The sequence below is a fragment of the Polypterus senegalus genome, chromosome 8 (assembly GCF_016835505.1).
Source record: "Polypterus senegalus isolate Bchr_013 chromosome 8, ASM1683550v1, whole genome shotgun sequence".
Lineage (NCBI taxonomy): Eukaryota > Metazoa > Chordata > Cladistia > Polypteriformes > Polypteridae > Polypterus > Polypterus senegalus.
The window spans coordinates 26,312,208-26,338,413 of record NC_053161.1 but is presented as its reverse complement, the minus strand read 5'-3'; the positions used below and the strand labels follow the sequence as shown (position 1 = coordinate 26,338,413).

The 26,206-nt window shown below is 37.8% G+C and overlaps 1 protein-coding gene across 3 annotated transcripts in view; it reads left to right on the top strand.

Moving 5' to 3' along the window:
* Positions 1-26,206, top strand: part of tmem117 (transmembrane protein 117) — a 573,994-nt gene that overhangs the window by 51,087 nt on the left and 496,701 nt on the right. The window contains exon 2 of one of the 3 annotated variants that reach the window (XM_039760886.1): positions 8,244-8,311. The exons of the other annotated variants lie outside the window; for them this stretch is intronic. The gene's annotated coding sequence lies outside the window, so the exon portion shown is untranslated. The remainder of the gene's footprint in view (positions 1-8,243; positions 8,312-26,206) is intronic. 3 annotated transcript variants of the gene reach the window in all.

The window sequence follows — 26,206 nt, the reverse complement described above, 5'->3', positions numbered from 1 at the left end:
GCAAATAGTTTTTCACACCACTGTATATTTTTGAATGGAAGCACATTTGTTCTGTTATATTTGTACCTTTTGCTAAAGTGTTTCTTTGATATTTGGAATTCAGGCTTCACACATTATACACTTCATGTCTCCATTTTATCAATTATTACTAAAACATGAAAAACATTTCTGTTTTAATGATGTGTTTGCATACAGTAGATCATTGTAGACACGGAGCACACATGTAATGCAAGTGTTCCAAATAACGATATAGTATTTATAAAAGGTGTCATTTTGCTTGACTTCTCACTCTATACAACTCTAAGCAACTGACACGCCGGTAAACAGACTTGAGCTGAGAAAACTGTGCGGGGTGAGGGGATATGATAGCAGGCTGCTTGATGTTTGCTGCTTATCAACACATTTAAAGGACAAACGACGCTGACGGAGAGGTGCGAAGCGGTTTAAGGTCGGATGGATCAGCGAGTTTTTTCATATGCTCTGGTAATTCTAGTGTTAACCATTTGCTAACCTTTTGATATCTCAGCATCTTTTAGTGCCATCCATCAGTTTTCTGCATCTTATCTAGGTCTGGGTTACAGGGACAACAGTCTAAGCAAAAATGCCCTTGATGTCCCTTTTCCCCGCCACCCCCTTCAACTTCTCAGGCAGGATAGCATGGTGTTCCAAAAGGACAGGTAAGAGAAATAATCCCTCCAGCCTGTCCTGGGTCTGCCCTGAGGCCTCGTCCTAGTTATGCCGTATATAATTATACTAGATATGCTTCCCTAGGACATACATGAGTCATCTTAAGATGCCTGAACTACCTCCGCTGGCTCCCTTCAATGCAGAGGAGCAGCAGCTCTGCGTTGACCTCCTCCCAAAAGTCTACACTCCTCACCCTGTCTCTCAGGCTGAACCCAAGCACCATGTGTAGGATGCTAATTTCTGCCATTTGCATCTGTGATCTGGTTCTTCCAGTCACAACCCACAGCTTGTGACCAGAGGTGAGGGTAGGAATGTAGATCGACTGGTAAGTCAAGAATTTTGTTGTTTGGCTTAGCTCAATCTTTACCATGACTGCAGATACTACTCTGAAATGTCTGCCAATCTACCATTCCCTTCTTTCCTCACTCACCAGTAAGATCCTGTGATACTTTAGAATCCATTAGGCTTTGAAATTCTCAGAATTTCAGTTACAAGGTGGGAGCCCCGTCCTGTGGTGTGTTCTATTCAGAATGAAACACTTCCGGTGGCTGTGGATTTCATCTCAGCACTGAGGAGGAAATACAAAGTTAGCGCCAGTGCCCCCTCTCAACTCAGGTGGTAGTAAATACCTCGGATGAGCCCAGAGAGTGATCCACAAATACACATGCATGACAACAGTCTAAGAATAAATTAAGACAAAATCCTAGACATCTTTTGTAACTTTATAAATTAATCAACCTAACCACTATTTTATTACAAAAAGAGAACACATCTTTTTGAAAAAGAGGATGGCTTATCACTCTACAGTATATCTAGTCATATACTGTATCTGTTTATTATTTTTTGAAAACAATATCATTAGATCAACTCTGATTGCTTTATAAAATAAACAAAACAAAAAAGTCATAAACAGATTTACTCAAATCTATGTGTGTGTGAGTGTGTGTGTGTGTTTAATCCCCTTACAGATTCTTATGTTCTACATCTTCACTTAGGCTATGAGCCTTACTGGAATGCATTTTACATGTTAAAACGAGAATGCAGTCAGGAGTGGAATGGAACATGGGGTGGCCATGGTAGAAAGCGGGTGGGAATAGAAAAGAATTCTGTTAGGACCAATCCAGGAACAAGATGAAACTATGTCAGGAGCAGAATTGAAAAGACAGTGCCATTTAGAGTTTTACCTTGAATTTAATAGGTTAATTTAAAAAAAAACCAAAAAACTGATGAATGTTATTTTGGCTGATGACTCCTAATTGGCTGAGGTATGAGTGAGTTTGATTGTATACATGAATGTGACCTCCCTGTGAGTAATTGGTTCTTGCTATATACCCAGTACTTTTGGGTTAGGATGAAACTCATGCTAATTCAATCAGAAATCATTGAGTTACATGTCTTATAAATGAATTTTAAATTGTAACTGACAGTGCTGTATCCAGTTTGAAGCCATAATTTTTTTATATATATAATTAGGGGGCTTCACCCCCTGCTTGCTTCACTTACCAACCCTCCCAGCCTGTGCTACGCGCCAGCCACTTCACATCTCTGCTGCTTGCTTATGTGGATTTCACTTTCACCAAACAACAAATCTTTTAATTCTCGCGGTTACGCCTCTTCATTGGGAAGAAACACTACTTTTCCCTGATGGCAACACGAATTAGACAATATACAAGTCTCCAACCTAAAGTTTAAATCTGAACAGTATATTCAATCTCTTTTCGCTGTTCCGTTATTTCACAGAGTAATAATTTCTGTTTGTTTGTGTTAATGCGATCTTTACTATCATTTTTTTTTAGACTTTCGAGTTTTAGTACTTTCTTTATCTCTAACTTGCTCCGCATGTGTATCGTGCCATTGTTTTTGAATTCTTTATGACGTTCTACTTTGTCATCTACTCTTTATCTTTTAAATCTCTTGGCACAAAGTCTCATCTCGCGGGACGTGAAAGTATCTATCTGAAGAAGCCACGTCTCATCCCAGGATGTTTTTATTATAATAGAGAGACTTAAATTACTTTGATAGTAAAAGCAGTGCCAGCAATTATTGTGACTTAAAATGACAAAGTTATGGTAAAAACTCTAAAGAGAATGTTCTTGGATTTCTTACACCTCTTCTATTTCTTATATAATATTTACACCTTACAAAGTGAGAATATTACATTGAAAATGTTTGCTATTAGCTCTGAAAATTACACCTCATCTACCTGAACAAAACATATTGTCTGACTATTTTTTTACACTCAAAACACCTTGCCTCCATCTCCTCAACTCTCATGTGACTTCCCTTTTGTTTTCCCTCTGGTCATTTAGTGTAATTTAATGCCCTCCCTTGGGTAACATGACCTCAGTCACATATCATACGCTGGTCATCTTTCAGAGGAACTGTACAATACAGAAACACTTGAATTATATATGCTGCTGAATCAATTCCATAAATTTATTCTTATATATTACACATCCTTAACAAGCCAAGAGCTCTGATACACATTTGAAAAATCTGATATATTTAAAATAAAGCAAAAGGTAGCATGCAAGAAAATATAAAGCATTATTCAATCTAGACAGAAATATTCATATATGGATAAATACAATATACATATGAAATAATTACATTTTGACTTAATGTCAATGATAAGGACCTTACAAAGTAGAAGGGAATCAATCAGGGATAAAAACATTTGTTGAAATTGTCTATACCCACATCTTTGTGAAAATCAAAGTCAACCAGCTAGACTGTAATAGGTTTTGTTAGGGATTCCTTTAACATTCATTCAATACTTTGAACATCATAAATGACAATCTGCAGTAATGAGTAAATTATCCAGCAATTCTTCAGTACTGACATTAATGTTGTTGTGAGGGGAGGTCTAAGTGTGGAGTACAAAAACATATGTGACAGCTCATTTCTCAGAGTACATCGAATCACAAACTGCACAAGCATATGGCCATGTTTGCAGATGCAAAGTGATACAATTGGTCTCTACTACTGTCAGGCATGGACACTTGAGACAGCCGATCCCCCAAAAGATGCTGCATTTTATTATGCTACCTCATTTTAATTTTGGATATTTTTATGCTTAACTCTATGCAGGAACCCTTGTGAAACAGGGCTTGTGGTGAGTGAACACATTGGGGTTTACTTTGCCACAGTTTGGGGGAAATCATGTAAATGTTCAGGAACTTTGCCGAACATGGTGTGGTACATTGAAATCAACAGGGAAGAAGGAATTGAACGACTTCTGAGTGGATTATAATGGTGAAACGGTCTTTTAAGAGTCCCTAAACATTTGCCCACTTTGTTGGACCGATTCTTGTAGCCAAAAGTGTGATTGGAACAATTGCCACAAACAAAATGCAACAAATACCTTATTATATATATATATATATAGTCATATGAAAAAGTTTGGGAACCCCTTTCAGCCTGCATAATAATTTACTCTACTTTCAACAAAAAAGATAACAGTGGTATGTCTTTCATTTCCTAGGAACATCTGAGTACTGGGGTGTTATACGAACAAAGATTTTTAGTGAAGCAGTATTTAGTTGTATGAACTTAAATCAAATGTGAAAAACTGGCTAAGCAAAAATGTGGGTATCCTTGTAATTTAGCTGTTTTGAATGCATGTAACTGCTCAATACTGATTACTTGCAACACCAAATTGGTTGGATTAGTTCGTTAAGCCTTATGCTTCCCTTTGACTCTCCTTTGAAGAGTGACAGCATGGGATCCTTAAAGTAACTCTCAAAAGATCTGAAAACAAAGATTGCTCGGAAGTATATATATATATATATATATATATATATATATATATATACAGTACAGGCCAAAAGTTTGGACACACCTCCTCATTCAATGTGTTTTCTTTATTTTCATGACCATTTACATTGGTAGATTCTCACTGAAGGCATCAAAACTATGAGTGAACACATGTGGAGTTATGTACTTAACAAAAAAAGGTAAAATAACCGAAAACATGTTTTATATTCTAGTTTCTTCAAAATAGCCACTCTTTGCTCTGATTACTGCTTTGCACATTCTTGGCATTCTCTCGATGAGCTTCAACAGGTAGTCACCTGAAATGGTTTAAACTGTGCTCCATGACAAGACAGGGATGACAGTTCTTTCTCACAATTAAAAGAATGCAAATATATCTTCTCTTCAAAGGAATGCGTGTCAGGAGCAGAGAATGTCAGAGAGAGAGAGAGAGAGAGAGAAAAGCAAACAATTAAAAAAATCAATACGTGCTTTTGGGCTTTTGAGGAGTTTTAGTTAATTCGTAATGCATGCTCTGATTGGGTAGCTTCTAAGCCATCCACCAATAGCGTCCCTTGTATGAAATCAACTGGGCAAACAAACTGAGGAAGTATGTACCATAAATTAAAAGACCCATTGTCCGCAGAAATCCGCGAACCAGCGGAAAATCCGTGATATATATTTAGATCTGCTTACGTTTAAAATCCGCGATGGAGTGAAGCCGCGAAAGTCGAAGCACGATATAGCGAGGGATCACTGTATCTCTATAGGTACACTTTGGGGAGCATTTAAAGCATGTGTTTTGGGACTAATTTTTTCAAATGTAACTCATAAAAATAAATTGAAAACTAGATGTACATTACAATTGATACAAAATATTGAGAGTCCTCTAATAATATGCTATATAAAAGGGCTGTCACTACAAACAGAATTTAATATTGCAACTAGAAGGGGAAGTGGACTAGTTAATCTTTAAGTCGCATCACATATATTTTGAACACAGAGAAAAAAAGCTTAAACAGAACAGATAAACAGATGAAAAACACAGAAGGGATCAAATTCAGTGAACATAAAACAATAAGTTATATTTAAGAAATATTACAAGTCTTTATACACATAGGAGTTTAATGAGATAGAAGCCCATGTTGATACTGTACCTTTCTCGATAAATTAAAACTGCTCCAGCTTTAAACACTGCTTATAGAGGAACTGGACACACTACTGTGGCTCATCAAAATCCTTACAAGGAAGAAAAGCCATGGGTCCAGATGGCTATCCATCAAAATTTTAAAAAAGGAGGTCTGCAAAATTAGTCTGTTAATACTAGCTCCACTTGGTTGGGTTGCGTCTCCACTCCAGTGGTCCTTCCATTACATAGACCCAGCTGGGTAAGGAATCTTCCTCAGCCTCCGTTGGGAATGTCAGACCATTACTTATATCCTTTATTTCTTAACACAAATTTTTGCAAAATAAGAGATATCAGACTGTACACCTAAAAGAATATCTTTTCCTAGAACTGCTTAACATTAGTGGCCTTATTAGTAAATAAAATTATAAGTTGCTATGATGTGAAAAAGTTAAATTTGTAGCAGAAATTTTATTTTTGTAAGAAATATGTTAAAAGATACCTTCTGGGGGAAGATCTTACTTTAATTTGAGGATAGACAATGGTCTCTTTACATTGACTGCAATTTTTGTTTGTAGGTAACTTAGTGCACTAGATATGTGATAAAAAAGAAAATCTAATAGACCCTCAATGCCCTTTTATCAACTGTGAGTATTTACTTTTCATGAAAATATTTCACTAAAATATTTTAATATTATAGATATAACTACTAAATTAAACTTTAAGTCCATCGCATTTTGATTAGTATGGAGAGGGAGCAGAGAAATATTGGCCAGAAGTAAACAATTGGATCAAAGTGTAACATACGGTGTATCTGGGGCAACATGAGCAAAGTAAGTGCAACATACTCATTTTAAAAGAATTACATTTTAGAGTAGTTTAATGAGTTGATGTTCAAATCCTGCTGATCACAACATGGTACTGAACTTTTTTACAACCTTTACAGAACCTCTACACAATAGACAGAACAAACTCATAAAATGGCCAAAATTTAAATGTTTATTTTTGCTAAGGCTTAAAAGTTAAGTTTGTGTTTTTTTCAAACACTTGGTATATATGCATTTGCCATGTGAAACTGTGTACCAAACTCCAGCACTTTCTATAAATTTAAAAAATATCTTGTCTTCTCTGGCACTTTACATTGGAAGCAATGGGGCACAAAGCACCACTGGAAAATAAAAGCCTAAAACTTACCAAATGTATTCTTTTTGATAAAAAAGCATGCCTTCTGAATTTATGATGCATGTTTGTGTCAACAAAAAGGGTATGGAAATAATCGTTTTATCACATATTCCTGGTATAGTTGTCTTGTGGTAAGGATGCATCTACTATTTGCTTGTGTGAGTTATAACATACAGTAAATGTGGAAATAAAAATAAATGAATAAAACAACCACATGGCACAAACAGTTTACTGTGATTTTGCCTTTTGAGAAGAAGCCACGTCCCAAGGGGGTAAAGGGTTATTGTGAGACTCTACAAGTGCTGAGGTAGTGCCATCAGCTGGTTTTCTTTTAACACAGATGAATCCCATAATACTGGTGTTTTGTTGCTCAAAATTGATATGTACAAGCTGTTTATATGGATTAGTACTTCACAACTGTCTTGGCTTGACAAAATTGATGTATCTGATAAGTTTAAAGGCTTTTGTTTTCCAACTTTACCTGTGCCTCTTTATTTTTAATGTAAAACGCCAGTGAGGGGAACATATTTTTTTTAATTTATTGTAATAATAATAAAGACACTGTGTGGCAAATGCATTTATACCAAAATAAAGAAAAATACATATCACACCAAAAATGCAGCAAATACATATATACCAAAATACTGCAAAAATACCAAACTTATCCTTTAAAGAATCTCCTGTATTGGATTGTTTTATTCAAATTAAATTGAGCACCCACTACTTTACAGTACTTGGATAACACCACATAAGAAAACGGCCTGACTCCAAATCAAGTCCACCTATTTTTAATTTTTTTCACTGCTTTCATGCTTTGCACACAGGCAACTTGGGTTGGAATAGTTTAATAGGGGCTTAGTTTAGAGTAGATAAATGCATACAAGTATTTGAAAGTTCTTCATAAATGCTTTTTTTTTTTTAAAAGACAAAGTGCAGGATATAGTTTTCAAAATTATGACGTCAAAAAGTGGTAAAATAATATTTGAAAAATTGTTATTTTCTGATTTACGCATGGATTAAAGCTTTAAACATATCGGCCATCCCAAATTCAAAAGCTGGTTTATCAATAAAATAGAAATAGGCTGAAAAATCACAGTGAAAGGGAAATCCCACAAAGATCAATGGGGTCACTTGTGAATAACTGGCATTATAATCTTCTCTTTGAAAAGATGCAAGCTTATAAAGGTTATCAAGCCTGAAGCTCATCAAACAAAGTCAACATATATGCTACACTGAGTGATTCAGTGCAAACAAACCTGATGAACATGAATGAGAAAAGCAAAACTGGGAGTTGCAAGATGTGAAACCACAGCTTGACCAAAGTAGTGTTACTAATTATCATGCTCTTATTTCTGCAACCCATCTTACGTTTAATTGCTGTAAATTTTGATCTTAAATTTCCTTTTCAAGGTACATTAGAATAACATTTTAATGGATAACTGGGTGTCTGTAATGGTTGCTTACTTGCCTTATTTTTTCTTTTTCCCCGGCACAGTAAAGTATAGGCAGAAGAGGTTACCACAGCTTTGGATTTGTCATTTGCTATAACCAGTCTGTTAATCAGTAGGTATTAATTTATTCCAATTTAGTTTAACTTTATTCATATATTTCTGGAAGTGTGGTCTATGGCTCCCTAAAATATAATTGCAGATATTAATAGTTTTCACAATGTTAAATTTGTGGGAGGTATTTATTATTTAAATTTTGAGATCATCTGTTGATAGCATTGTCATTAATAAAAAGAAGTAATTTTAAAAGAATCTTGTGGTGCCCGGCACACTAATTGAAGAGGCCCAAAATTATATAATTTTTGATTGGGTTCATATGATATAACATAAAGACCTTGATATGTGCAATTTATAAGAAATAAAACATTTTCATTTTCAATTTTGAAGATTTGTTATGTGTAAGTTAACGCCTCATAATCTGTACTAGCTGCAGCTTGACAGTGGAGAAGCCATGCTGCTTTTATAGTTGAGCCCTAAGGAATGTCATGCGATACCTGCAGCCAGTAGTGAAGCATGTGTGTCCCTCATTTGGCTCACTAACCATAAAATGTTCTTCTACTGGTAGATTGTGTTTGCAAACCAGCACTGACTTAATTGCAATTTGCCATCTGGGTTAAAAAAAATTACAGGCAATTTGGTGCATTCACATGGCATTTTAATTTTTCACATTTTCACTTGTGACATCTTTCCTTCCCACATTATTTTGTATACAGTAGATTCTGGTGGGTATGTATTCATAGGTAAAATTTGGAAAGGGGATGAGTGGGAAGGATGTTCAGCACATCCCTTTGTCTTTATGATTTTTGCAATAGTTTGAAAAATTATACATTGATAAACTGATTTGTAGAGCCATGTAAAACAAGTATATGAAGTCTTCACTTTGAAAAGATTCTCTATTTGTGGAATTAGAAAAGGCTGATTTTTTTAAGACTTCATTGATCTTTCTTGAACTGTTTTACAAATAGATTAAGCAAAACTGAATGTGACACTATGGTAGATGCAGCCCAATTCAGTGAAACAGGTTTAGCAATATGTTCCATTTACCAATTACTATGAAATTAAAAAAAAATTAAGTGATCTCTCCTATTACAGATTTGCACAGGAAGGCTGCCCAGAAATCAATTTGTACTACAGAAAGTCAAGAGGTATTTACTTAAAGAAAAGAAAATGAAATGTTTACTACAGCGCCAATTTTGCTTGACCCAGAGGGTTTTAACCTTTTAAGCTGGAAGTAGACCTACAGTAGTGCCTTTTTAGTTTTTGTGTATACAGTATGCTATATTGATACTGTAACAGAAGACTGACTGGAAACACTGCCATAGTTCCTTCACTGGAGTGAATAATCTGTTGTATTAAGCCTACGATGGAAGAATGAAAATAAATTCTACCTGAACTGTTCTTTCTGCATGACAGTGCATTAGATAAATCAGCTTGGGAAACTGATGGAAGACTGCATTGTTATTTGGTTTATTTGATTTATATTTGTGCAATAATATAAAAAAACACATACTGTATATCCATATACTGTAAACATCCACGTGCAGCTGTATGTTCCAAAGTTTAAGAGCTGGCTTTGACCTTGTGCCCAATTCTGCAAAGATAGATTCCAACCACCTATGTTCTTGAACTAGAGTTTTGCATGGAACTTATTTTTTAATCTTCCACCAGTCCACTCCTGCAGTGCTCCATCCCATTCCTGCCTGCTTCTGCACGTACTTGACCTTGTTTTTCTCACACCCTAAAGGTTTTGTACTGCTCCCACCTACCGAAACACCTTGCTTTCATTAAGGAAAAAATATATGTATGGTTGATAAGCTTGTTGATTGTGTACAAGGGTGTGGCAACAGAGACTGAAGCCTTTCCCCCTTTCCCCTCTTTGGCCCATGTGTCCTTTTCACTCCTCTTCTCCTTTTATATCTTACATATTTTCCTGTCCTCTGAGTTTTGCTCTGTCACACCCACCACCTTCATGTTCTCACTCACCACATCCATAAATTTTCTCTTAGGCCGTCCTCCTTTCCTAATGTCTGGCAGCTCTATCCTTAGCATGCTTCTTCCAATATTTCCAGCATCTCTTCTTTGCACATTTCCAAAACAATCACATCTCTCTAGCTTTGTCTCCAAGCCATCCAACCTGAGCTGACTTCCTAATGTACTCATTTCTAATCCTGCCTGCCCTCGTCGCACCAATGCAAATTATTTGATGACATCCATTAACATGGTGTTTTTTAAATGTGAAATTATGTTATTTGTTATTCATTGAAAATGATGTTATTATTTTAATTTTTCACTTGTTTACTCTATAATTTGCACCACATTTGTTTTCCTATTTGTACAGTGCATTGGGACCATGCTGCATTATAATGTAGTTGAAATAAAGACGATTGATTGCATCACCTATAATATATCTTTGCCCGATGAAGCTGCTTACAGCACCCAGCATGTTTACAGCATGGAATCATGAACAGTCATACATAGCAATCACACCATGCCAAACCAAAGATTTGGGCTAAAATGAAAATGAATCCTGGGTTCCATTTCAAGGTGAAACTAAATTGCTATTTTCAGTTTTCCACAGTCTTGAGTGGGATTAAGTGGGTTTGAGAATGTATGTAGGAATGTATGATACTTTAGAAATAGATTTCTGTTTCTGTATTGACTGCAACACCTTGTCTTTCTAATTTACTTTAGAAAAGAAAAGCATATGAGTGGGTAGTCTTGGAGTATCTCATCAAGTAATACATTTGCAGAATATCTCCATTTATCTTTGCAAAATAACAAAATTCCAAAATTCTAAGTGCTTGGGACAAGTTTACTGTAGTACAAAAGAGGGGAAATAAAAGAACCTCCTAAAAGGGAAAATGTTAACATGTCAATCCAGTAAGCTTTACATGTTGTGGACTATGGCCGGCAGCTTATCCCGGCCAATACCCCCAAGCCGCCAGGTAGAGTCCTCCCTGTAACGTGGAGATGCCCCGGGTTCCAGCAGAGCATCATGGACCTTGGAGTTTCCCTTCACAGCCCTGCTGGATACCATGGGGACCGCCAGGGGATGCTGCAGGGAGGCACAGGGACTTCTATTTGCCTTATAACCTGGAAGTCCTTCCCAGTCGAGGGGACAGCAGCAATGTTGTACTTCTGGGTTAAAGAAAAGGAGTTTTCACCTGACCCGGAAGTGTTAAGAGTCACGTGGACTGAGGGACAGAAACACTTCCGTGTTGAGAAGTATAAAGGGACTATGGGTAACCCAGCAGCCCGAGCCGGAGTTGGGAGGAAGTGCGACAGTGCTGTGCTACTGGGAGGAGTGGAGGATTGATTGTTTATTGTATTGTTTATTGGAATAGTGTGGAATAGTGGTGCTTGTGCACAGTATTATAATAAAAGTTAAAAATATTGGACTTATACCAGGTGTCTGACGTGTCATCGGAGGGTTCAAGAGGCACCTATATAGCGCCTTTATTACAATGTTATGATATTAAGTCTTGACTGGAAGCAATTCACTGTATGGTGATTGTTTGCGAAACTACAAGAACCATTAAAAAGAACACTTAAAAATACAAGAGGAGGTTATATTGCCATATAGCACTTGAATTGCTATGGTTTCACATTACATAGTAAATGAAGAACTTCATGCACGCCATATTGCAATAAGTTCATGCTGTGACCACCACTAGTCACTCCTTTTTGGGACCGCTATCTGCACCTGTTTGATTCACAAGATTTCTAATAAACTCACATCTCAGGTCTGTTATGAGTTTATTAGATTCATTTTATTTATTGATGTTATTAACACTTTGTAGAGCAATTAATTGCCTTACAGCATTGTCACAAATGGAATGCTATTAAAATATATTGGACAACTAGATGTTTTAATTGATCGTGTGCTTAAAGCATTAATGCCAAAAAGACAATAATGCTCACATTTTAAGTATTTTCCTCCTACAAAAGCCTTTTGTAATAAGAACTATTAGTTGATTAGTTTGGTTAAGATCCATTCCTTTTACAGTTCATGCAGTACATTTTGGATAAGAATAAACATCTATTAACATAAAGTGCATATACAGTAAACTAATGAAACTCTCCACATGCTTTGTACCATTTTCAAAGGTTTATATTAACAAATATAACATTAGAAAATTGGAACAAGATGTAATACAAGAGAAAGTGAGCTAACAAAAGACATGACAGGATACATTATCTCATGGGTCATTGGAAATAAGTCTTGTTACATGAAGATAAGAATTGGCCTTGTCAGTAGCAGGAGAAATAAGTAGAATTCCAAACTTAAAATTGTAATGCAGAAAAATCTTAGAAAAAGATCATCATATTAATGAATACAAATAAAGTGAGGATAAAATAGTAGCAGCAGGGTTTTTGTACAGCTGAACCAGAAGACTTTTTCAGTTTAACCTGTAACCCAGTCTTCAGTCTGAATTGTAATACTGAAATCAATGGAACATGCCTGGTATTGCATGCTGGTCTGGTGTTTCAAGTAACAATTTTGCTGTATTCAGTACAAGTGACAATACTACCAATACTCCTCTGTTGCTAAAGGCTTGATCTTCTATAGTAGATCTATCTATTGTCTGAACTGTAAAAGTTGCTTTTTTTAGTCTTAATGATAGTACTGAGTATAAACATTGATAAGTTTGATTGAATAAAGGGGCCGTAGTTATTGACAACTTTGACAGAATTTTTGTTTATTGACAAGAGAATTTTTAAATGTGCTCAAAACACAAATGGAATCTAATGTAGAGACTAAACATTTTTGTTTACACTTCCTACTTGTATTAATGACTCTTGCAGCAGCATTTAGAGTTAATGGCAGGCTTGGAAATATAATTATTTGTACATCTTGTGAATAAAGAATTGTAGTAGTGAATCTCACCTGAAATAAATTCATAATTACCTTATATCTTTAGCAGGATTTGCAGTAATGTCAGCTGTGAATGAGAGATCATGAAGTAAACAGAGTCTTTTTATTGTCTGCTAATTTCCTGTCACTAACGCAACTTCTTTGTTTTGTCCAAATGATGTTCCTAGATTAGCTGTGTACACAACATACATCATCAGATAGTGTACTCATCGATTATTTAAACTTATCAAATGAGCATGAGCATCACTTTTAATAAAAAGGTTGCAGAGACCATACTGTAGATCATTGTCTTTTTAATGAGTGAGACATGGTGTCCTCAGTAATTCCCTTTCTGCCATCTTCTGAACAAAAGTGACTCATGTTATAGAATTGTACTCTATTATATTTCACCTTGGCTTTCCCTTTTTCCCCCCATATTCTTCTGTACTTTTCTTATCATATATGCAAAGGACATTCCACAAAAAGTGCATAACACTGTGTTCCTTGGTATTGCGAACCTGCAATGGCACTGACAAGTTGTACCAGCCTGGAGATGAGCCAACAACATAACAAGCTGGCATTCAATCGTACAAATAATCATCTTCAGAGCTTCTTGCTGCAGAGCTTACTGTATAAAAATGGCAGTTGTGTAAGAATTATAACTTGTGCAGCAACAGCAAGTGACCGTTTTAAGGATAGCAAGCTACCTAAAAGAGTCATGTAAAGAATGAGAAATCATAGGCACTCAGTGCTGGCAAGCATTGATGCAGCATGGTGCTACAAAAAGAAAATAATCAGCAAAAGAGCCAAAGAAAGAAAAACAACCCATCAATTTCCTAGAAAAGATTCCACATGAAACTAAACAGGGGCGCAGTGTTCTTTGGAAATGCCGTATGGCTAAAGACAACCCATGCTGAAATAAAAAGGAACACTGTTCAACAAAAGCTGTAATCTAGTAAAACAAAGAATGTGATGCGCAGATTAGACAAGGAAAAAACTACCTGTTATCTTCCCTTCAGTCATAGAAGACTCCCGCTTGCCTGATGGGAATGTAGTGTTTCTTTTGACACTGCCTCGATGTGGCAAATATGATAAAAATATAGGTAGGGAAAATGTTTTTGTACTATATATATATATATATATATATATATATACATATATATATATATATATTAAAATTAGAATCCCTGAAGCCTATAAAAAAACTTGTTATCCCGGGCCACCTTAAATTCCTTTGCACCTTTCCATTAGCGTCTTTTGTTTTGTAAATGTGGCTATCAGCAGAAGCAGCAAGCAGACTGCTATCCCATCCCCTCACTGTCTCAGTCACCCTGGGCAAAATGTTCTCCCAGCTCAAGTATTGTTTATCTGGATGTGAGGAGCCTGGAATTGTATAGAGTAAATAATATATTGTTATTTGGTGTTCCGCGTCTACAATGATCTATGTAAGTGTAGGATGACAGGAAATGTGAGAAATATTTGGACTTCAGTCTTCACACATTATACAGTTCATGTCAAAACTTTGTCATTAGCTTTTTGTTTTAGCTATGTGTTCAACATTTCTTGTATTTCTTGCATTTTCTGTCATCCTATATTTACACAGATCGTTGTAGCCACGGAACATACATGAAATGCATGTGTTCCAAATAACATTATATTTTTTGCCCTCTACAACTTCCAGGCACCTCACACCCAAATAAACAAGACTTGTGCTGGAGAAACTTTTTCCCCGAGTTGAGCTGAGGCGGAGGGGGGCTAGGGGTATGGGATAGCAGGCTGCTTGCTGCTTGTGCTGACTGACACATTTGCAAAACAAAAGACACTAATGGAGGCATGTGAAGGAATTTAAGGTGGCCCAGGGTAACGTGTTTTTTCATAGACTTCAGGGATTCTAGTATTAAACACCATTCTTTCTGGCTCAGTGGTGTGAATTGAACTGGTTAACAGCATATTTTTGCATTTCTTTTGGCAAAATGAAACAAATTAAACTTTGCATGTACTGCTGGCTCATCACTAATATTAGGCTACAAGTAGCCAAAGCAGTGTTGGGTCCTCTGTTTCGTGGTCAATGCTAGAGACTGAAAAAGAATAACTGTATTGAAAACAGGCTACCATAATGAGCAAAATCATGGGTGGATCCCCAAAATTCAGTATTTTTCAAGTCAAAGTTATTTATTCACAATTATTGTATCTATCAATTTGTTACATTAAACTGCATTTTGGAGTAAAGCATATTTTAACTTTTGTTAAAAATAACTAGCATCCTGTTGTGTTTTATAATACAGCTAATGGATTTCATAGTCCCAATGTGAAAAAAATGTCTCATAACTTATATATCCATTTGGATGTAAGAAAGGTTTGAGTTTAAGAAAATGTGCCTTATATGTTACTGTGACTTGTTTGTCCCAACAAAGTAAACTGGAAATATTAAATTTCAACATACTGTAAGTTCTCGGTACTGTTTTCAGGTCTGCTTGTAGCAGGTGTTGTGGGTGGAGTTTTGACAGCCCTCCATAACTCTGCTCTATCCCTCCCTCCATATGCCAAGCTGTATTCTGCAATATTTTTTCCTCACTTATGTTCTACCATGGCTTGTAACAACAGACAGATGCACATTCATATCATATTATTTTTTCCTAAACAGCACCTCATTTTCACCTGTTGAATTCGGTGTTGTTATTTTAAAGAGCAAGAGTCATGCAGCATGGTGAGGAGTGCACATAGAACTTTCATTGTACTTTACAACTACAACAACAACTTTTATTTATGTAGCACATTTTCATACAGATGGTGTAGCTCAAAGTGCTTACATGATGAAGAAAGAAAAGTTTATATGAAACAAAAATAAGATTAGGCAATGCTAAGTAACAAAGAAAAAAGTATGGTTAGATGGCTGGGAGGACAGAAAAAACAAAGAAAAAATTCTAGATGGGCCAGAGAGAAAAACTAAATCTGTAGGGGTTCCAATGCCAAGAGACCACCCAGCCCACACTGGGCATTCTACCTAACATGCATGATCTAAATCAGTCCTTATTGCTTTCAGGCTTCACATGAAAGAATTTGATGATGATGGTCATGTGAACATATGGGGTACTGCCTTCGATCCATCAATGTAGAGACTGCATGTTGCCTTGATCAGATGGTGGTGGCACAGAACGCCACCACAGAAAACCAGAAAAAGAAAAGCAGAGAATAATACGGATTGTGGAGCCATGATGAAAATGATAATTCAATGCTCATATATCTTAACAGAAATACACTAAAATGTAGCTATGAGAGAGTCATGTTAAAATAATGTGCTTTTAGCAGTTTTTTAAAAATGCTCCACCGTATTAGCCTGGTGAATTTCTATTGGCAAACTATTCCAGATTTTAAGTGCATAATAGTAGAAGGCTGCCTTACCACTTCTTTTAAGTTTAGCTCTTGGAATTATAAGCAGACACTCATTTGAAGATCTAAGGTTACGACTTGGAGTGTAAGGTGACAGGCATTCCAAAATATAGTACAGAACGAGATTTTTTAAACCATTAGCAGTATTTTAAAGTCAATTCTGAATGGAATAGGTAACCAATGTAATGACATCAGAACTGGAGAGATGTGCTCATATTTTCTTTTGCTAATTAAGATTTTGGCAACTGCATTCTGCATTAGTCATAACTTATTGATATCTTTCTTGAGTAGTACTGAAAGGAGTGAATTACAGTAATCTAGTCAGCTAAAAACAATAGTGTGAACTAACTTTTCAGCTTCTTGCAAAGTTAAAAGGAATCTAACTTTTGTTATATTCCTTAAGTAAAGAAATGCTGTCCCGGTTATCTGATTAATATGTGATATAAAATTTAGGTCAGAGTCGATAATTACCCCTAAATTGTTTACCTCTGTCTTGACTTTTAGGCCTAATGGATCATTTTATATCTAGTACACTCACTATATCTATTTTTTCCAGTAACTAAGATTTCTGTTGTCTCCTTATTTAGATTCAGAAAGTTACTACTCGTCTATTCAGAAACACAAGTAAAATTTTGGGTCAGTGAACCAAGAGAGTCTGGGTCATTAGGCACTATTGATAAATCCAGTTGTGTGGCGTCAGCACAGCTATGGTAGCTCATATTATGCCTTGAGATAATCTGACCTAATGGGAGCATATACAGGTGCTGGTCATAAAATTAGAATATCATGGCAAAGTTTATTTATTTCAGTAATTCCATTCAAAAAGTGAAACTTGTATATTAGATCAATTCATTACACACAGACTGATGTATTTCAAATGTTTACTTCTTTTAATTTTGATGATTATAATTATGACAACTAATGAAAGTCCCAAATTCAGTATCTCGGAAAATTAGAATATCAATTAAGACCAATGCAAAAAAAGGATTTTTAGAAATGTTGGCCAACTGAAAGGTATGAACATGAAAAGTATGAGCATGTACAGCACTCAATATTTAGTTGGGGCTCTTTTGGCCTGGATTACTGCAGCAATGCAGCGTGGCATGGAGTCGATCAGTCTGTGGCACTGCTCAGGTGTTATGAGAGCCCATGTTGCTCTGATAGTGGCCTTCAGCTCTTCTGAATTGTTGGGTCTGCCGTATTGCATCTTCCTCTTCACAATACCCCATAGATTTTCTATGGAATTAAGGTCAGGCGATTTTGCTGGCCAATCAAGAACAGGGATACCATGGTCCTTTAACCAGGTACTGGTAGCTTTGGCACTGTGTGCAGGTGCCAGGTCCTGTTGGAAAATGAAATCTGCATCTCCATAAAGTTCGTCAGCAGCAGGAAGCATGAAGTGCTCTAAAACTTCTGGTAGACGGCTGCGTTGACCTTGGACCTCAGAAAACACAATGGACCAACACCAGCAGATGACATGGCACCCCAAACCATCACTGACTGTGGAAACTTAAAAACTGGACCTCAAGCAATGTGGATTCTGTGCCTCTCCTCTCTTCCTCCAGACTCTGGGACCTTGATTTCCAAAGGAAATGCAAAATTTACTTTCATCAGAGAACATAACTTTGGACCACTCAGCAGCAGTCCAGTCCTTTTTGTCTTTAGCCCAGGCGAAAGGCTTCTGATGCTGTCTCTTGTTTAAGAGTGGCTTGACACAAGGAATGCGACAGCTGAAACCCACGTCTTGCATACGTCTGTGCGTGGTGGTTCTTGAAGCACTGACTCCAGCTGCAGTCCACTCTTTGTGAATCTTCCCCACAGTTTTGAATGGGTTTTGTTTCACAATCCTCTCCAGGGTTTGGTTATTCCTATTGCTTGTACACTTTTTTCTACTACATCTTGTCCTTCCCTTCGTCTCTCTATTAATGTGCTTGGACACAGAGCTCTGTGAACAGCCAGCCTCTTTAGCAATGACCTTTTGTGTCTTGCCCTCCTTGTGCAAGGTGTCAATGGTCATCTTTTGGTCATCTTTTGGACAACTGTCAAGTCAGCAGTCTTCCCCATGATTGTGTAGCCTACAGAACTAGACCGAGAGACCATTTAAAGGCTTTTGCAGGTGTTTTGAATTAATTAGCGGATTAGAGTGTGGCACCAGGTGTCTTCAATATTGAACCTTTTCACAATATTCTAATTTTCCGAGATACTGAATTTGTGACTTTCATTAGTTGTCAATTATAATCATCAAAATTAAAAGAAATAAACTACATCAGTCTGTGTGTAATGAATGAATCTAATATACAAGTTTCACTTTTTGCATGAAATTACTGAAATAAATCAACTTTGTCATGATATTCTAATTTTATGACCAGCACCTGTAGATCAAAAAGAGTAGTGGACCCAGGATAGATCCTTGTTGAACACCATATAGAATATCATGTGTCCTCGAAGTATAATTACCATAGCTAACAAAGAATTTTCTGCCTGTTAAGTAAGACTCAAACCAATTTAATACATTGCCAGAGAGGCCCACCCGCTGACTAAGGTGATTTATAAGAATATTATGATCAATGGTATCAGATGCTGCACTTAGATCTAAGAGGATGAGAACAGATTAATGGCCTCTGTCGGCATTAACCCGCAAGTCATTTACTACTTTAACGAGTGCAGTTTCTGTATTGTGATTTGTTTTAAAACCTGACTGAAACTTGTCTAGAATAGTATGTTTATTCAAGTGATCATTTAGCTGTATAATGACTGCCTTTTCTAGAATTTTACTTAAGAAAGGCAAGTTAGAAATAGGTCTAAAATTGTCAAAAACAGAAGGGTTGAGATTATTTTTCTTGGGCACGGGTTAAACAACTGCAATTTTAAGACAGTCTGGGAATAATCCTGTATCTAATGATGAATTTAGTATGTAAAGTACATTACAATTACCACACTGGATACTTCTTTGAAAAAGCTTGCTGGTATTGAGTCAAGGACGCAAGTGGAGGGTTTCAGTTGAGAAATTATTCTGCAAGGATCGAGTATATCTATCCTGGTGAATGAATAAAATGTACCGTAAAAAGTATACAGGGATTTAATAGGATCAGCTTTGGGGGGATGTACTATGTTATTTCTAATATTATTAACCAGCCAACCCATAATCAGGCCACTTTTTAAATGATTTTTAAGCACAGAGGAAAAAATAAACATTTGAAAAATCCGTAATTTAATAAACCACCAAGAAAAGTGACATTGCAACAATGCACGCTACGAACCAACATACAATTGTCTGTGACTGAAAACCGGAGGAGCGCCGTCGCACTTTCTCCTTCCAAAGCGGCGGGTTGAACGGCGCCGTACGCACGCACTGCCCGCTTATGTGCCCGCCCCTAACTCCCTACCTGAGTCGCTTTCGTCTGTGTACAGTCCACATGCACCTGTGAGTCACGTTGACTATTAATTTTCCAAACACCGCCTCAGTCGGTTTCCATGTTGATTTTTCATTGTTCTTTGCGGTTCCAGCTGCTTTTTTTTTATATATAATCCACCAAGTCACCCGACCATGGGGGGCTTTACAAAGGGCAGGGACGTAATCAGTGCGAGCGTATGACCCGCACGTACTGGGAATTTCGTTCGTGGGGAACAATTGGAAGCCACGGTCTCCATCACGAACAGGGTTCAACGGCTTACCCACGCCGGGTAGACACATGGTGATCCATTCAGTGTAGCGCGCGTGCAGTACCGGACATACAAGTGCATCACAGACCTGTTAATGCTCAATCTCACATGGCTGAAAGCCACTTGTCCCTCTAAGAATTTGGACACTGACCGCTGTTGGGTCGTGTAACTATTTAGCAGGCGGGAGTCTCATTCGTTTTCAGAAATAACCAGCCAAATCGCTCCACCAACTAAGAACTGCCATGCACCACCACAAACACAGAATCGAGAAAGAGCTGTCAATCCTGTGCGTGTCCGGGCCGGGTGAGGTTTCCTGTGTTGAGTCAAATGAAGCGAAAGGCTCATGCCCTTCTGTCAATTCCTTTAAGTTTCAGCTTTGTAACCATACTCCCCCCTGAACCCAAAGACTTTGGTTACCCGGTTGGCTGCCCGGCGGGTCATGGGAATGACGCCGCCGGATCGCCTGTTACGGGGCCTGCATTGGTGAAGCAGGTGAGACGGTAATGAAACAGAGGCAATGGGCTTATTGGTTTTTAAAGACTGCTTCCTTCATTGGGTTTTAACCAATGCACGGAACGAACCAACACACAATCGTCCTTGCGGCGCTCAGGGTGGAATGGGAGGAGAGGAGAAGGACATCCACTCCGCTCCCTCCGTCATGCTAGTCTGCTGATTTCTTCTTCAGTATACACTGCCTGCTCATGTGCCCACCTCCAACTTGTCACTCGAGTCGTTGTCGTCTTTGTACAGTCCAGATGCACCTGTGACTCACGTAGACTTTTCATTGCTCTGTGCGGTTTTGGCTGCCTTTCTATATATAATCCACCAAGACACCCGACCACGGTGGGAGGGGGGTGTGTACAAAGTGCAGGAGTATCTAAGAAGACGCATGTTTGTCGCGGATGCGAATTGCTGTATGTAGCATGTAAAACAGTTTACTATAGTGCATGCGGTCGTGCGTCGTAACCGAAAACTTGTTTTTTAAAGACTGCTCACTTCATTGTGTTTTAACCTCAGTTGTAAAGGAACGTTTTAAGGATCCCATGGGATACCCCACGCAAACAGTTTTACATGCCGCATATGGCGATTCACCTCCGCGAGAAACATGCCTCTGTGAACAGTCAGCATGGGTCGGAGCTGCATGTTGCCTCTACGACAGACGAATATAAATGACGCCATTTTTTTCTGTGTTGTCCCGTTTGAGTTGCTGGGCGTGGCTCTGCGAGTTGTCGTCGTATCCAATGGTCTTGGAGTTGGTGGGCTTGGCTCCTTCCTGCGTGCGCCATAGGTGTCTCACTTGTCGGCGGCTTAGTGAATCCACGCCCCTTCGTGCTTTCCATGGTCGTCTTGCCTTAGTGAATTATATATATAGATAGATTTTCTGTTTAAAAAATACAGCAAAAGCCTCACAAGTTTCACTGGAAGTATTGTTAGCAAACTTTGAAGCTGCAGATTTATCAAAGAAGCGATTTTAAGCAATACACTTCTCATTAGTTGTAGCTATCAGTATTTCAACCTTAAATAATATGAAAAAATGGTCAGAGTAACCAATATCCATGATGTGCCTTGCATCAACTTTTAATCATTTAGTAATCATTAAATCCAGCATGTGATCCCCCTTATGTAGTGTGCTTGCTAATGTGCTGGCTCAGATCAAAAGAGTGCAAGAGGTTCATGAATTCTTTTGCTTTCGGGTCACTCTATTTATTGATATGAAAATTAAAGTTGCCAACAATTAAGAATCTGTCATAGTTAGTTATTATAATTGACACCAAGTCTGAGAATTCCTCAGTGAGAGTCACATTATATTTAGGAGGTCTATAAATGGACAATACTAGTGTTGTGATGTGAGGATTTTGCATATAACTTGATAAATGTTTTGTATGTCTTTATTTATAATTTAGGCAAACCAAGTGGTGAGAGGTATTCGTGTTTGCCTTCCCCCATCCCCCTTTTTACGACTGTCTCTTTGTAATTTTATGACAGGATTTGGGGGGATGTGTCTTAAACCAGTTTGATCTCCCACACAAAGCCAGGTTAGTGTAATATATGGTCTTGGGGTTGGGCAGGAGATAAGATGTTCTATTTCACCCATTGGTCTGAGGTATGGCTGTTTGGAATTGGCTAGTCTCAGAGGCCTTTAAGTACCATGATGTCCTATTGGTTCTAGGAATTGGAGAGAACATCTATAAATGTACTTGCTCAACCACATTCTCTCTCTCTGACTGACCCAAATATGATGATGAAGACAACACATTGAAGAGCACAGCTCAGCAGCCATATTGAACAGACATGTGGCTGAAAGCTGAGCACCAACGATGCCTTAACTAGAGACATTTTAAGTAACTGCAAGTCTGTGTGCCACCTGAATTACACATCACCATTTTATCAGGTTGTATGGTTGCCAATATTCAAATGTACTTTGCATTTTGTTATTATTTATGAATATTATCAGTAATACATTATTTTATGTGTAACTTAACTCCTGCTTGTCTTTTTACTACATCTAATTGCCTGAGGTTATAGATATAGAAGGGAAGGTGGGGATAAGTTATATACAGTGGTAAGTCTGTGAGATTAGGCATTCTAAGGCTACATATTAATAATACAATAGGGGAAAGTAGAGCAATACATATATTACTCTACCAAGATAAAACAATTGGCGTAGTCGGCAGGATTTTGGGGTAACCAAGTTTTGCACCCTGTTTGCAAATACTGTTTTGATGTATGTGTTTGTTTATGTATGTGAATTTTAGGGCACCCAGTGTACAAATGCGGTGGAAGTAAAACATTGTTTGGTTGCTGAATGGAATATAACCAACAAAGTGTAGAGACTTCATGTGTGTCACAAGGACACCCGCATGTTTGTTAGTACTGGTGGTAGTGAGTCCCTAATTAAAGTGCTAGGGAGTGGTGAAAGATGCATGCGTCATTCATACGGCATTTAAGTGGTTAAAGTGCTAGGGAGTGATGGGACATGCATTCGTCATTCATACGGTACTTATTCGTTTAGAATCTTTGTGTATGTATGTGTATGTTTGCTTACAGGGGCAAAAGTAGGCCAACCCATAACGAATTTGGCAAATTGTATTAGAGTAAATTGTAGACTTAGAAATGCCTAAGTTCATTTTAAAGTCAGCCATCTTCCAGTGGAGTGGCAGAGGAAGCAGGCTAAAGCTAGGAAACCTGTAGTTCAGGTAGAGAAAGCAGAAGCTGAGCTGAGTGTGCCACAAAATGGAAGGGGCTGGAAGGATTAAAAGCAAGAAAACAGAGATCAGGTTTAAAGAAGACAGCTGCTGTTATAAGAGGTTTACTAGCTTGTATTATTGGTAATAAGGAAGATCATGATAAGGAAGAAAATAGCAAAGTGAATGAAAGTTATGGAATGTTGAGTGAGAGTTTTGAAAGATGTAACAGTTGGTGTGATAATTGTGAAGTGTTAGCATGTAGAACATCCCTGCTAAAGTAGAAAGCAGTGAAAGAAGTGGAAAAAGAAATGTAAACCACCATGGTGAAAGTTAGGGCAACAGTAACCAGATCGGACTGGAACCCTAAAACATGGGTGGGTGACTTACATGAGACAGATGTGTGCTCAGATAAAGAGTGGGAATGTGAGTGTGAGGAAAAGGAGAGAGATGAAAGGAAGGAAAACAGCAAGGGTGTTTTCTTCCTTTATTCTCCACTGCACCACAATCTCCAAGTAATTCTGAGGTCTGTCCAGTATTTAAAGAGCATGCTACACTGATAGATATTTCACCACTGTTAGGAAAGGTAACCAGTGCTGCATTGAAATTTGATTTAGGACAAAGAGATCAGATAGAAGGCAGAGGAGCTGGTGAGTGTGAATGGCAATTGTTGACTAGAGGGCATGAACTGGATATTGGCTTAAGGATACTGAGTAAAGAAAGTGTGGAATTAAAACAAAGAACAATGGAAATGAAAGGAATTCAAGTGCTTGTGTGTGAAAGGTCTGAATGTGCTAGTGCAAGAATGGCTGAGTTGGAAAGAAAGTGCACCAGTTTAGGAGTTGGTTTGAATGAAACAGGACAAGCCAAAGAACAAAGGATGGGGATGGTGCAGCAGGAAGCTCAGCTAGCAAGCCAGGAATGCACAGGGGTGTGAAGGTCCTAACAGCTGTGCTAGGGCCAGCAGTAATTAAAACCACACACACTTAGGTCCAGTAATTCGAAACCTGACTGACCAGTTGTTCAAAAAGACAGCCTATGACTCTCCATGCAATAAAATGGAGAAAAGTGAGCTGGTCTTTAGTAAAGAACACAGGTCAGTTTTAGCAGAAATGCTGGATTTAGAACTTGGGTTTGGAGAGGCTTCAGTCCACACTTTCAGGTAGCAGTTACCATACAATAAAAAAGGACACACAGGCAATGAAAAAATAGAAGGGTAGCACAGGAAGACAGGAAAGGAAAATAGTTATTTCTGTTTCAATTTTCTGGCCTTTTGCAATAGTGCTACTTCTATTGTAAGGTTTTTATGGACTTTGGTTTGGTGCAGGTAATAAATAGTGAAGGCAATTAGCAGAGTAAAATCCATGCAGGAGATCGGGTTACCATTGGCACATTGGAGTGGTGTGGCACTAGTGCCAAGCTGTTCCAATGAATGCCTGGAAGCAAAGTTTGAGTTTTGGCACCAGGTCGACAGCCAAGAAAATGAGATGGACAGAAACTGCTTTGTCACCTTCCATTTTGCAGACCTGCCTACATAGCAGAATGAAGAAAAGACAACACGAAAGACTAAAGACAAAGACATGAAGAAGAACTGAAGAGACAGCAAGAAAAGACACTTACTGGGGTTTAAGTGAGTAACAAGTCCACAAGTCATGCAATAATAGGACTAGTCACAATAGCTATAGTTTAAAAGGAAAGGTTTGTTCATTACTGCAGCAAATTTATATTCCAAGGGGTGGAAACTGAACAAACCAGTTAGGAATGCCAAAATAAGGGGATTCATTTTGGGCTCATAAAGTATACATTCTGGGTATTAATTAATTAAGTGGGATAATTAATATAATTAATAATATTAAGGAAAATGTATACTAAGAAAATTGGTGAACTTTTCAGGAAAGCAGGTGCAGCTGATACATTTGCAAGACATATGGGCTCCGATGTTTAGGTATAGTCTAATTGGGAAAATATGGAAGCCCTGCTGAGATTGTCGGCTGTGGTACAGGCACAGGACCAGTGGGCCAATTCTGAACCTGAGGTGTTTAGCACAATGAGTATGCATATGGTGAGCAAACAACTCTAGGGGTGGCCTACGGGGAATGATGAGAGTTGCAAGCTTTGATGTCTCATGGTGGTGATGCCAGCCTATACTGGTAAAGGCTGATGGCAGTCAAGAGTTGCACCATGGGTAGGAAAGCACAAGAGGCAACTAAATCAACCCCAAATGTGTGCAGAGGGCCACAAATGTTGGTTTGTGAACAGTTTATGCAGTGGCACATGGCTGTCACTTGGGCAGAAGTGGTTGTACTGGCACCTGTGGCATGTTACCTTTCAAATTTTGATGTTAATTGTACAGCTGCATATGCTTAGATAGTTTGGGACAGGGGTCTAATTAGCAGTTAGACAGAGAACAAGTACAGATTAAAAATTCACACAATAGACTAAATTGTAGTGGGCTAGTTTAGTGGAAGGTGTGGACTTGTCTCATTTTGAACCACCAGATCTGATGAAATATGAGACTGCAGAAAGAGTTGACGCAAGCTGGAGCAGATACAAGTCATCGGAGCGCTTCCAAGTTCTTCAGATTGTCTTTGAAATAAAGAAGATATGTAATGGACAAATGATCACGGACAACTTTTAACACTGGGAGAGCAAATACTGCAAATCAATGCACAAGTTATGCATCAGACTCTTGAAACAATTTAAAGACATTGTTTATAAAGACATTGTACAAAACATTCATCGGGTGGAGTGTTGTGATGTAGATTTTGCATATAACTTGATAAATGTTTTGTATGTCTTTATTTATAATTTAGGCAAACCAAGTGGTGAGAGGTATTCATGTTTGCCTTCCCCCATC